At 47.9% G+C, this 14,375-nt stretch overlaps 1 long non-coding RNA gene across 6 annotated transcripts in view; it reads left to right on the top strand.

Moving 5' to 3' along the window:
- LOC126522746 (uncharacterized) overlaps window positions 1-14,375 on the top strand; it is a 785,183-nt gene that overhangs the window by 337,164 nt on the left and 433,644 nt on the right. The window lies entirely within an intron of this gene.

Genomic DNA, 14,375 nt, shown 5'->3' with positions numbered 1-14,375 from the left:
CGGCCACTCTTAAGGAACCGAACATTGGATATATCGAACTTAGGGCGCCCTCTGGAAGCGCCAACAAGCCCTCGAAAGTGAGGAGCCGCCTCGCGCTATGCTCCGAGACACTCTTTCTGTATTTCGACGTGCTGCACCGCTGTACTGTGCTGACATCATCTCTCGCGTCGGCGGCGCCATTCTTAGTGACGCAGAGAAGAGAGAAAGTACTGTCCAGTCCACGGATACAGCCTTTCGCGCCAGCGACATAAGTGGCCCCGGGCGGTCCGAGCATCTTTCAGCCAGAAAGTAGTATCGAGTCCAGCTGCTTTGAAGTTGTACGTATAGAAAGAGGCGTTGAACGTCGTAGCGAGTACGTATGCAAAACAGGTGGTCGATGGTTTCCTCGCATTCACAGCCAATTGCTGGTCCAAAAATTTCAAGGTACGGATTGGACTTTCTCTTCTTTTTAATTTTTCCGTCCCCCTTTCCCTTTCCCCAGTGTAGAGTAGCCAACCGGGCTCAGTCCTGGTTAACCTCCCTACCTATCATTTATCATTTTCTCTCTCTCTCTCTCTTCAAGGTACGCATAACTTCACTGCCCACCATGTGTAACTTTGTTTTCGATTAATGAACTTATTCCTTGCTTCATTTCACCGCCGAAGATAAGGAACCTGTCTATAATGGACGCATCACAGGAGTTCGTTTAAATTGGTCATAGGCGATTCTGGGTGAACCAAATTAACTCGCTTATCGAATTATATTTAGGACGTAGGCCTGTTCGTTATAACCGGGTTCGACTGTAGTGTACGGCAAGACTGATGCAAGCTCGCACGAACTCTCATCGTGTTCTCTCCGAACTGAGAAAATAAAAACAAAGACAAATCAAATTCGTGGTTGTTCCTTGTTTCGCGCACATCCATCAGTTAGGGACAGGTGCACGCTTTGCAGCCGACCAATAATGTTTTCCTCCTTCTCCTACATTAAGGCCTATTACCGGCTCAGACATTATGGGGCTGGGAGAACGTAGAAGATCCTAATCGGAGAGCATTACAGCGCCTCGCAATTTCGTCTAACGCGCGTTTTGTTGCAACACGGCGGTTCAAGCGAGCAATCGGGTCAACAATAAGAAAAAAGAAAAGGTGCATTACAGCTAGAAATTGTTGAGTGCCGCACAAGCGCGATCAAGCACGGACACTACACCACACAGCTCAGGACAAGCACTCTAGCTTATGGTCTTGGACGCGCGATACCTTTCTAACGACTGAACTCCTGCAGCGCGGGTGAAAATCGTCGCCAATGGAACCGTTCCTCCGAGAGAGCTCGTCATTGGTGGCTCAGCCCATTTTCGCGCTTGCTCTATAATCACACCGAGGACCCCGCTGCTCTGTAGGTTCGGCTCCTGGGAAATGCTTCGATTCGCGTCTCTGCGTGGCTTCAATACAACCCGTGAAATGCGGAGAATAGCGCAGCGAGGCAGCCTGCAACGAGCACGTGCAAGGTAAGGCATACAAGGACGCGGACCTACGGGCGTATACGGACGGCAGAGGGTCGAGCGATAACGAGTGTATGGAACGCCGAGAACGGCCGGGAAACAACACCCCTTTATAATTGCATCACCAGGTGGAGCAGCCTATGCAGCACGGTAGAGCTGTGTCGTCTGTTCGCCCTACTCCTTGCTCCCCTTCCTTCCCGCTCATTGTGTCATTTGGAACTGTGCGTTTGGGCGCGTTCATCAGCGCAGCCAACTTGCAGGCCTTCCACATCCTTTCTCCTACAACCACTACCTCGGTCGCTCGGCATACCCGCAATGTGCAGCGTTTCATGTGGGTAGGAACGTCTCTCGCGAAGTTTATCCCTCAGCGACCAGCCACTCCCATTTGGAAAAAGAGAGAGAGATAGAAGAAAAAAAAAAGGGGGGGGGAGCGGGGAGTAGAGGCGTATAGACACGTTATCTTATTGGGGCTGCCCAAGCACACCAGCTTGTCTCGGACCGAAGCGAACTGCATGAAACAAGTCACACTTGCAGACGGGCAGCGAGAAGGCTGTTCTTTTTGATATATATATATTTTTTTTTTTTTGTCAGTGCCGGCGTAGAGGTTGTTAAGTGCCGTGGGTGAAATGCTTTCTGTGGCCGCCTTGAGGGGTCATTCGGGGCGGACGAGGGCGGTTCGGGCCGCCGCGTGTACAGATCTTACTCTGGCGAGGGATTCGAACTTTGGACAGTTTAGTTCCTTCCATGCCGGACGGACGGGGAGCTAGGCGTGGTGTTTAGAACAACCAGAAGGGAAAAAAAAAAACAAGAACAGGGGGAGCTGCGAGCAACAAACAGCGCGCGTCCCATGCGCTCACAACCTGCCATTTTGGGAGGAGCGAGAGCAGTTGTCATTGCCGAGTGCCGGCTCTCGCGCTGGTAATGTGCTCGTCATTAGTCCAAGAGGGGAGGTTCTGAGCTTTCAGCGGCGGGAGCTCTCCGCAAGCTTAAAAGGGCGACGCTTGCTGGAAGGAGGGACAAAATTAGCAGGCATGTGCGCCCGGCAGGATGGTCGCACACCACCGAAGGCGCGCCCGCCGTTTCCTTTTTCTTTCTTTTTTTTTTTGCGTGCGTTCGGAGGACCTACGTGTTGACCCTTCGTGGAACGATGCTTTGCAGCTGGAATCCCGAAGGTGCGGACGGACGAATGCGCGGTGTCCGTGCTTTGTTTATTGTCCTTCGTTTTCTTTTCCGTCGACAATTTTCAGTTCCCGCATATCTCGGGACGGCGGGTAAGCGATCAGAAGCGCGGCGATCGACTGATGTACTGTCTTGTTAGGGGCACTCACTCTGGAATGGGCTTCTTTGCCGACTCAAGAAAATGGAATTCCGGGTTCACATTCCTAGCCGAAAGAAAAAAGTCAGAGCACTAGCGGTTGATAGTTTGAGTGGAATTAAATGCTCCCAAAATATTGAGAGGTCTGCGCATGCCCATGATTTTTATGAAAGTTCCAATCGTCGAAAGAGAAAATCAACCTCGACACGCGACAATTCAAAGGATACTATAGCTATTTATATCACGCACCATTTGAAAGCAGGCATCAGTTTCGGTGCGATGACGCTTGCCAGCTCTTTAACCTCGTCTCACTTAAGTAATAGACGAGGGCGAGAGAGAAAAATCAAGGAGAGGAAAGACAGGGAGGTCAACCACAAGATCGTACGGTTTGCTACCTTACACTGGGGATAAGCAAAAGTGGGAATAGAAAGAGGGAAGGAGGAAGAGAGTGAGCACTCAGTACACGTGGGAGGGTGCACAGCATCGCCATAAGCAGCCTCTACAAGCAGCGTCAAGTACTGTACTGGTGCACGAATCGCTACTTATGCCAGTGAAGGATGTTGCCACGGTCCGAGTACCTTTCACTCAGATAACTGCCTCGAGTCCAGTCTGTTTAAAGTTATCCGGAGAGAGGGGCGTCGTACGTCTTAGCGAGTGCAGATGCGCAATAGGTGCTCGTTGGTGTCTTCGCACCTACAGAAGTCGCAAACTATCGCTAAGCGCATTCACTTTTAAATATAGTGACAGCGGTGCGAAAATGCTGTCACATGCTGAACAATATGACACTCACGCTGGCGTGTATCAGGTCCTGATAAGACCGCTCGCGTGAAGTGTTCTTTCTTCGTAGTGAGGCTTTCAGTTTGTTTCTCGGCGGAGCAAAGCTGTAAATCACCACGAAAGTGCTGCGTGAATGTTTTCTCTGCTGAAAACGATGAAAAAATTTTGCCGCGTCACTAGTATTGCACTCGCTATAACACTACAGGCATATATATATATATTGGCCGCAGAATCACTTTAGGCGCCGTAAGACGTTGCCTCGGTCACACACGGAGAAGATAGAAATGGCCTTTTGTTTCCAACGTGTCCGACCTGAACAGCTCGCACAGGCGCAGTGCTCCACGGACACCGGGTTCTGCGCAGTTTCTGTGTTATATTGGGCATCTATAAAGCACATAGCTTGCGCGCCCAGTCGTTCGGCAGTCATGATCGCCAGTGCACAATGCACCGCTTCAGGGCCCCGCGGAGGCCATAATACACGCCGGAGAAAAATAATGACCCGCCGCGGTGCTCGGCATGCCGCATGACAGAGGTTGCTCCTTGCCGGTCATGCAGCCCGCCACCGCCATTCGAGAGACGGGCGAGCTGCCGCGGTGCCGCGTCTTTTGCTTTGTTTCCGACCGTCGTTGCCCGGCCCACGGCGTTCACAGTAATTAGCCGCGCTAAGCCTTAATTGTAATGAGGGGTTGCACGAATTCGGCCACCCCAGCCTTCTTCTCCTTCCTCTTCGTATCGGGTCGCATATAAAGGCTACCCTTCTAATTACAGCCTGCGTGACCAACACACCTTCCCCGGGCAGCCGCTGCCGCTGGACGCTCGGGATCGCGCTCGCTCCCACCGCCGCGGTGGATGCCCGAGCTCCGGGCTTTGCCGCAAGAGGGAGCGCAGGGCTGGAAAGCCTGCCTCGCTGCCTCGCCCCCTTTTGAATTTCTTTGTAGCCGTACCCCATATATTTTAAGTACTGGCTACGCCTGCAAAGCCGTACGCTTGGTGACGCGCTTGGAATGCACTACACTGTGGCGTAATGTGCCTGGAAATTTGTATGTTTTCCCGCGGACGTAAACAGTGGTCGCTGAAGGAATGTCTTTGGAGCGAGCGTTTTGGTTAGGTGAGTTTTCCTTCGCGCTGGGACTTGGGAAACATGGATTTAGTGACATACGACAGTTTAGTCTACAGAGTTAGTGGCATTTGTTCAGAAGGGTCGCGTAGGTAAGACTGACAGGAACGGATGTGCAAAGGCATAAAAGCGATGTTGCGATTCTTGAAGTGCACAAGCCTGTGTAAACGCTTGTGGTGAATTGAACGATGAATGCTTCATGTAGTGTGTGTCCGTACAAAATACGAACTTGTCTGCTCCTTCTCAACTTTGTCTTCTTCTCACGGTAGCCCACTGGGCTCATACTGGTTAACCTCCTTGACTGTCCCTTATGATTTCTCTCTCTCTCTCTCTCTCTCTCTCTATATATATATATATATATATATATATATATATATATAGTCATGGATATTATCATGGGTATAACATCATCGACAATGCTAACGACATTCTTACATTAGCACCCTCTGGAATATCATGCATCTTATTGTGTTACGCATACCCATTCCAGCCGTCCTTCTCCTTTCTTTAAGTGCGTGCTGCTGAAAAGCTACTATCAATCTGGCACCATGACTAGGGGTTTCTGTTTGGGAACACGGGAGTGCAAAACAATAGCAATGCATCACACCCAAACTTGCAGATTTCTCGGCTTGCTCAGGGCACTCGGTCAATTCAGGCAATACCAACACGAGAATACTTATTTTTATAACGGGGCCTTCATCCTTTAGCGTATACTCCGTCCATATGAAACGCGACAGTGCAGCTGCTTGTCACGTAGGCCATCCCTGTTAGGTCATCGTCTCTCTCTTGCGATGCATGCTTAAGTACAACTCTATATGCAGGTCTACAGCATACCGTACTTCTAACCTAATTGAACCTGACGAGCATTGCAGAGCAACCGTACATGGTGCGAAGGTTTTGAAAGTTGGAGCAACGGAGCCGATCGGCCGACGATTGTGGTGCACCGGATTTGTTTGACAGGCGTGCAAGGTTGTACGCTCCATCTCAAGACCTTCGTTGCGGCTCAGTGGCCGAGGGGTCGTGATACCCAACAGAAAAACAATGGCGTAATTCCACGTTGTCTGCAGGAGGCCGTCGCCGCGCTTCCGCTGACGCCGATGCGGCGATGCCGCCGCCTCTGCCGTGTGTTGTATATATACGCCGCTCGCTTCGCCGCATGCGCGGAAGCGAGAGGACCTTTCATTGCAGGGTGTCGAAAGAGACCGCCCACTCGATCCATCCATCATCAGATGCGCGCCCCCTCAAACCCATCCGCCCACGAGGACACAAGGGGAGGGCACGAAGGGTAAGGAGAGGCACAGCCACGGCACTACACTTTCACTTCTCTGCAACGCACCCTCCCGCTCTAGACTTACTGGTCGCGCACGTAGAGTATACGCGCCCGCTCCGTCTCGCGTCGCCATTCTCCTCTCCCTCTTGTTACACGTTCCTCTCGTCTATGAACTTGAACCCTCGGCAGCTGCCGAGAGTAGCTGCAGCATCAAGCAGGTGAGACCGCGTTCCCAAACCTCTGACGCATCCCGCTACACTATGTACCTGCGCGGCCAGCAACCGGCCGGCCTTTTGTCTACAGCGAGCAGCCGAGCCCGACAATTTGTTGCGGGCCAGCGGGATGATAGCATAGTGTCCAAGCTGTGATGGATACAGCTCGCGTTCCAGGTCGCCGCCGCATGCAGCAGGCGCATACCGGGACGCTCTGTATACGAGAAGCAGCAGGAAGGAAAAGATGAAGAGGATGAAGAAAAGCGTCCGCTATACGCGCGACGTTTCAACCCGAAGGGCAAGGAACCCCAACTATAAATCTTGGTTCCCGCGTGCGTCGTGTACCCCTCAGCTTGCGCCATCGGTTCTCCAGGCCGCCAGGGCGGGACAGTTCCGAGGCTTCCTTGGCCAAAAGCTGAGGCGAGGGCCCCGATCGGGCGACCGAGCATTGTCACGCCCTTTGGATCTTCGTCGAGGCCGGTGATTATAACCGGCCGTGCCTAGACCGGGCCGCGTGGCTTCCTTGGGACGCAGTTGCTCGGAGACTTTGGGACGGTTTATACCCGCCGCCTTTGCGCGAAGCCATCAACAGGCGCGAGAGCCTTCGATGCGAGCGTATAAGGTCTGTTCCTTTTAATTATAGGCCGGGATGTGGTGCTCAGGAGCGCGATGCCTGCCAGCCCTCTGTCTCCTCTTCCTCTCGCTTCCGTCCCGCTGTGAACTCGTGCTTTACTAGCTTCACTGCATCTTTGCCTTTCTTGTTTGTCTCGGGTCGCAGCTGCCTTCGCAAAGTTCAGTACGGCCGGTTCACATTCTGTGCAATCTATACACGCGTTTTAAACAACGTGCCTTTGCGCTCGAGCTCTCTCGCTATAGACGCTTTTCGCCGCCGTGTGGCCAGCAGTGCGCTTGTGACTCCAGAAAACTTCCTCTCGGGCTTTCTTGGCGGCCAAGTTTTCCAAGAAAATTGCAGCACTTCGTCGTCTAGTCGACTACAGGAACGTATTGTCGATGTGTCCATGCAAATGTTTAAGAAACGCGCCTCGTGCGTCGAGCTCGTGTACGTATATAACATTCGTGTATATAGATGCCGCAGTAAAAATTCTTTAGCAAACAAGCAATACTGGTTCCTGCTTGAAGGATGCTGTATGTTTCGGTGTATATTGTAATATTGTAACGTATTCCCTTCGTCACCCAGCATAGTTGGTGGGCTGTTACAAAGAGCAAAACTGGCACTGTTTGTGGGACTTGCGTGTGTAAATATCAAAAGGGTCTACAACTGAGAAACCAGATCAAGGGTGGGAAGTAAAACGACGCCTCTTATGTTGGTATCACTGGTGCACTTCCGATCGCGTTAGAGCCCGATCGCGACTGAATTTGTCGATCACAACTGTCTGCGTTGCGCGATGGTCTCCTTCGCGTGAATTCCGACTAGGTTTGATCTTGACTGAAAGTGCCCGCCTGACACCGGCATTACATGCTTCGAACTGAGGAAAACGAGTGTGAACCACCACACAGTACTGATTGAAGAATGTGGTGGTGTGAACCACCACACAGTACAGTACTGATTGAAGAATGGCAGTTGAGAAAAGTATTCCAAAGCATGGGACCATTAGAAGAAAATTACTCGTAACATGACTATTCCCCACGGAGCTGAGACGCCACGTGCGGTCAGTTAGTTCTACTGTGTATCCGCTGGCTGGTAGAAAATATACATAATTTCTGATTTTTGTGGCGTATGAATAGCGTGCGTTCTCATAAGCGCAAAACCCTGTCTATATACGCCGACATTGCTCGGGAGCGCTTCGCGCAATGCGTTTTTCTTGTTCGCCAGATCTCTGGACACGCTGTGATGGCAAAAGGCCTGAATTTTCCTTGAGGTTCAAAACGGCGACAAGGGGGATTATTTGGTTGCTGGATGCGGGCCGAGCCCAAGGACTTCGAGCCGCCACCTGAGGCCACCACAACCAAAACTGCCGGACCATTCTTTTCAATAAAGTTTATATTCTTTTGCGCAGCAAGTCAGACAAACAAAACGAAGAAAGTGTGCACTAACAACAGGTTTATTTCAGGGCAGAAGCATGTACTTCTGCAGTGCACAAAGAAAGGACGAAGGGAAAGACAAAGGACCTATTTAAATAAATATTTTGATACTCGCTGAGCCTCAAGCCGGCCAGTGCAGGAAGACACTACTCAAGCGTCCGCACCAAAATAAATCAGACTGCGCTCTCCTCCTGCTACTGATCCTGAATTTAGCGTACGAAATAACACGCTCGTTCGAGAGCTGACTTTCCGTCGCTGCAGCGCTGTCACCTATGTATTCACTGGGATGAATTCGGCATCTGTAGTGCATATGTTGTTCAAATCACGTTTCATTCCGCGGCGCCGCAAAGCAGGACATATTACGCAGTGAAATGGAGCTCAATTCGTATGAGCCTGCGCTCAGAAAAACAAACTGGATTTGTGCACTGTCGTTCAACAAGTATAGGGGCAGTCAAATGAAGTAATCTCACGATAATTTGTGCCATGTTTATGTGGCAAATATTATAGCTAAGGCCAGTAAAAGTGTCCTGAGATATCTGCGTTCACCGTCTTCCACGTTCTGTTGTCGCCATTAGCAACAAATCTCTCCTTCAGCCCTCTGCCCGTTTGCAGTTTTCTTTGAACATTCGCGCTCTGTTGATGCCACCACAAATAAATACCAATTTGCCCAAGTTTCCATACTTACATGAAGATATGATTGTCGAACGTTTTATTTGTTCAATTCGAAGGCCTACATGACTTGTTTTATTGACATCAGAAAGAACAACGTGGGAAATCACATAAATTTAGTAAGTAAAAACAAACGGGTACAAGGGCTCCTCTCCGGCAACGCCGGTCACGTAAGCTACAAGAGAGGGTAACCTCGATATGGGTTACGAGGAATTGGCCTCGGTATATTCTTGGATTCTATTTCTTTCATGAATCACGTAGTAAGCTGCGAACGCCGCCTGTCACCACGTGATTTCCATCTCTTTCGGTACTTCCGATATTCGGCGCCACGCAGTTACAGTTATCGCGCTTGAAGACTTCATTTGGGGAGCCGATACAATCTGACTAATCTGAATTTGAGATTAGCTGCTCGCTCACGTAAGGAAGACGATCAATCATTGCTGTGCGGCGAAGAGGAGGCATGTCGTGAACATGTTTAACGAACAATGTGGCTTTGCTTTTGTGTTTCTTCCTTCACCTGTGGCTCGAATTCCATTCATCTAACTCATCTGTTGTTGACTGCCCTTCACTGCGCTGATCGGTGCAGAATGAAACAACTGCGTATCTTAGTACACGAGGCTGCACCAGATGACTGTTTCTTTCCCGAATATCATGTAGATATTATTTTACTTTCGTCTGGTGACGTCATGATTCAAAGAGCTTTGAAACTCTATCCTATAGTGCAGTCGCTTGCAAGTAATCCATTATATGCTCAGAACAATGACGAGCACTGAATCGAAAATGCTAGTTGACTTACTATTGGCACTAACAGGAGCACTGTAGTGATTTTAATATTAACTACCTACTCGTGTTCGAGAAATCCCCCTCCTGCACAGTTTACTTTCTTAATACCTATGTAATAATAACGTCATTATTCCTTTCTGAAAACGACTGACAGATCCAATCAGATCACAACCAATCCCGAACAGTCTTTCACAGCAGGAGCACACGCACACACGCGCGCACGTGCGTGCTTCCCAGCTCTTATTACCCGCGATTCCTCAATGGCAAGTCGATGGGTCCACAGAATTGCTTCCTTAACTCCAGAATTTCATTCTGTCTGTCCTTCTGTCCGTCTTTGGCATGTGAGATAACAGAACAGGAAGCAGCATGCCTGTTTACCATTTTCTCTGTTGTTTTTTTTCCCTTTTTTTTAGCGATTTCCTCTCTGTCATCTTTCTAACCCCTATCCCCCATCCCCAGTGTAGGGTAGCAAACCGGAGACTCATATCTGGTTAACTTCCCTGCCTTTCCTCTTCATTCTCTCTCTCTCTCTCTCTCTTCTCTAATGGCCCTTCTGGCAGCGTAGGAAATGGGCTAGAAAATAAAGCACGAATAAAATATATCAATGCATTCAAACTTCTGGTTTCTACTACGTCGGAGTGCAGCTTGCAGGTAGCTCCTGTGGAATCGTCCAATCTTTTATCTTCGTCTCGAAAAGCACATCTTTGGAAGATGTGCTTTGAAATAAGCAATGAATCTCCTTGGCGATCGACATTCTAGCGTAGAAAGGCACTTGGTTCACGGAATAGCTTGTCATTATGCTGATGTACTCTTATTGTCTTACTAACTTCGTTTAATGGAAGTTATGCCGTACCCATGTATTATTGCTTAGCATAGTATTATGTTTCTTGCTTATTTATTTTCTATTGTTTAGAGGTGGACGAATATGAAAATTTTCGAATACTAATCAAATACCAATAGTAAGTTTCGAATACTGAATCCAATATCGAGTAGTCAAATGCACACGCATATATTTATAGAAGAATGTTTATTTCAGTTTAATTAGGTAACGCGCTTTATACTGAGTAGGGAGAAATACAGCTAGCTAACACGGACAATGATAAGCTTTAAACACACCATCACTAATTGTCAATAAAGGACGTGGGTGAATAGCCTCTAAACCTCTTTAGAGAGTTTATTGTAAACAAGCGTTCCAAGAATGAATGTCTGCTGTATAACTAGCTTCGCAAGGACGCTAAAAAAATAGTTGTTAGGAGAACACACCACAAGCCGAGGGAAAAGAAAAGAAAAAAGACTGTTGAAGGACTTGTGCGCCACAGACCCATGTAAGAGGACCCGTTTCGAAGAAAGATAAAACTGTTACGTGGCTTAGTAGACTTCAACTTTAGAATGCAGCGGCATTTACCTCTCAAAGGCGGATGCATACGGCCCTCCACCATTGGGTGCGCACTCTAGACTGACGTCATGAGCCGTACGGCATGTGACCCCGCCGACGGAGAACATGGCAGCCCACGCTTCGAACTGGGCCGAGTCGCATCAGCGGGACTATTTCTTTGGTCGCGGAACCAATGGGCTGCCGCACTTCGGTCATCTGGGCGGGGCCTCTCCTGCCTTCTTAAGTTGCACCCGACTATAGACTGCATGATATATTAAAATACAGACAACAAGCAGAAATCACAGGTTTCCATATAGGCTTCAGCCGCGAAACCGAAAACAACGCTTGTATTACCCATTTTTGCTTCGACATTGCTTCGAAAGGTTTGCCCTTGTTTAACTTGCGATATTTTGCGACGCTTTGTTCAGGAGGCGAATATAGTAGCCCGAGTTTAGCACTCGATTTTTGCGAAAAATTTGGTTTATTTCATTATTCAAAAGTACAGAATAGGTCACTTTCCAATACAATAAGAATATTTAGTGTGTAATATTCGATACCTTTCTGAACTTTGAATATTGGCCCATTCCTAGTAATACGGAAATAACTTGATTGAATGATTTGTCTTTAATCGCAACAACTGCAGTACCTGCCGTTTTGTTAATGTCTTTTTATTATATTTTTGAAAGATATTGGCGGCAAGCTCTGTATTGCTCGAATGCTTTTGTGACACTCAACGTTATCGCCCATTTAGATCAGGGAATAATACACTGTTTGCAGAAAAGCCGGGGAACAATAGTGCGACTATTTAGTTTTACAAAATTTATATTTTTGTGATTCTACTCTTTGGCTGTATGATACCTCAAAGTTGTTCGTTTCATCTGCTGACATGATCTTGATTATTTTACTGGACTGTATATCCAGACTTGACCACTTGTACGTTGCATGCTTTTGTTTTATTTTGAGACTTTTTTTTTCTTTCTAGTGCGTCACTTGCTGTATCCAGGAGATAGATAGATAGATAGATAGATAGATAGATAGATAGATAGATAGATAGATAGATAGATAGATAGATAGATAGATAGATAGATAGATAGATAGATAGATAGATAGATAGATAGATAGATAGATAGATAGATAGATAGATAGATAGATAGATAGATAGATAGATAGATAGATAGATAGATAGATAGATAGATAGATAGATAGATAGATAGATAGATAGATAGATAGATAGATAGATAGATAGATAGATAGATAGATAGATAGATAGATAGATAGATAGATAGATAGATAGATAGATAGATAGATAGATAGATAGATAGATGGATGGATGGATGGATGGATGGATGGATGGATGGATGGATGGATGGATAGATGGATGGATAGATGGATGGATAGATGGATGGATAGATGGATGGATAGATGGATGGATAGATGGATGGATAGATGGATGGATAGATGGATGGATAGATGGATGGATAGATGGATGGATAGATGGATGGATAGATGGATGGATAGATAGATAGATAGATAGATAGATAGATAGATTCTGTTTCTAGGCTACAAAAAATTTCCGATTTTACCTCCCCGCCCCCAATAAAAATAAACGACAATACTAAAAATTGAACCCTCATCCTCGTCACCTTCGGAGAACGCGGATACTGTGACGCGGCGCGCGCTAAATTTACCGAGGCACTTAGTTCCGGAGACAAAGCATGCGAAAAGCTGTATAAAAAAACAAAACAAAGGCTAAACGCAAGCAGGAGCTGTTTCGCCTTTGGTCACGCGCGCGACCCATTATTAACTGGGCGAGCACAAACAATCCGCTTGTCCCAACGTGTCACCGCACGGCGTTCCTGCCATGGGTATCGATCTCCTGCAGGGTACGTGCCTGTCCTCGAAGAGTCTTGCCTTTTCAGCCGCGGTTCGTGCTGCTGTTCCAGCAATGGTGAAACCAATTACGCAAGCACGACTAATTGCTCTTTGTACGCTCCCTTGCGTTTCTCCGTCCGCGGTAGTGCTTTGCTTTTTCTTTATTTTTGTGTTTAACACTGCTGCCGCTCAAGTACACTAGAACCCGTTCACTTTGGTATATACACGCGGGTCGTATATACGCACGCGTTAAAGTAAAATAGGAAATCTAAAGAAAGAAGAAAGGAAGAAGGAAACGGCACTTTTACTTCCTAGGCAGCTTTTATACGAGCAGCCGCTTTCAATCACCCGCTTCGTGCGTTCTGTCGTAGCTTGCACTTCGCATGTATTGCGTGAAAAAAAGCAAGCGTGAAGCTGCTCATTGTGGAACGCGGCTGCCGAGGCCTGCTTTGTGTGAGTCAACCGCCTGACGCGGCGGTTAACCGCTTCTCTTTTAAGGTGTCAGGCAACGGGACTCGCAGAGTGAAGAAGCTAAAAAGCAAAATGGATAAAGGTCCTGCCCTTCCTTCGTCCTTTCTTTCTTTCTTTCTTTCTTTCTTTCTTTCCTCATGGTTTCGAATGCGCATAGCCATTCCAAGGTTATCTTGCCAATCTGTGTGTACTACTATACCATTCCGTTCCTTAAATCTCATCTACGGAACACACGTATTTTCGATTGCTATACACAGGTGGGTGAAGACGACACGCGGGACAGACGGCCCACAACACGTGCTCACTTGTTGTCGTGAAGACCTGTAGTCTGATTATTGTGACAGCGGAAATTGTAGAACACTGGCAGAGAAATGAACAGACGTGGACGCAGCTGCATCTGTCTTACTGTGACCAGTGGGTTGTTGCTTATCTTCGCTTACTGTTTTTGACCTTTTGATCTTGTATTGCTGACTGCAAAATCAGAAGGAACCACGTCATCCACGTGTGTTCAGTGCTGAAGCTGCCGCTGGCCAAGTGAAGACGGTAGGATTTTTTTCATCCGAGGATCTAAACTTGAGGAAGTCAGTGAGTAGGCGGTGGTGGTGGTGGTGGTGGTGGTGGTGGTGGTGATGTTGAAGCAGGCGGGGTTAGCCTGGCATACACAGCCGGCAATTGTTCCGCCTGATCCTCCTTCGAGTTGAGATCAGGGGTGTGTCACCAGGTGTCGATGAGCCGGATCAGTGAGTATCTTCATAATTCTTCTTGCGCGTCTTTGGGAAGGCGAAATCGTTCCGGGTAAGAACCCCACATGTTCGACCAAAACATTCTTCTTGATGCAATGTGAGAGTAAGCCGGTCCGGCAGGTGAAGAAGGCAATGTGAAGCCACTTTTCTCATGAGTCAAGCAGATGCGGGTAACAAATAGAAAGGCTCAAAGAACTTGCACCAAGAAGAATGTGTTGGTGGAAGACGTGAGGCTGTTACTCGGCATAATTTCG

The sequence above is a fragment of the Dermacentor andersoni genome, chromosome 6 (assembly GCF_023375885.2).
Source record: "Dermacentor andersoni chromosome 6, qqDerAnde1_hic_scaffold, whole genome shotgun sequence".
Classification (NCBI taxonomy): Eukaryota; Metazoa; Arthropoda; class Arachnida; order Ixodida; family Ixodidae; genus Dermacentor; species Dermacentor andersoni.
This window is presented reverse-complemented; position numbering and strand designations above follow the sequence as displayed.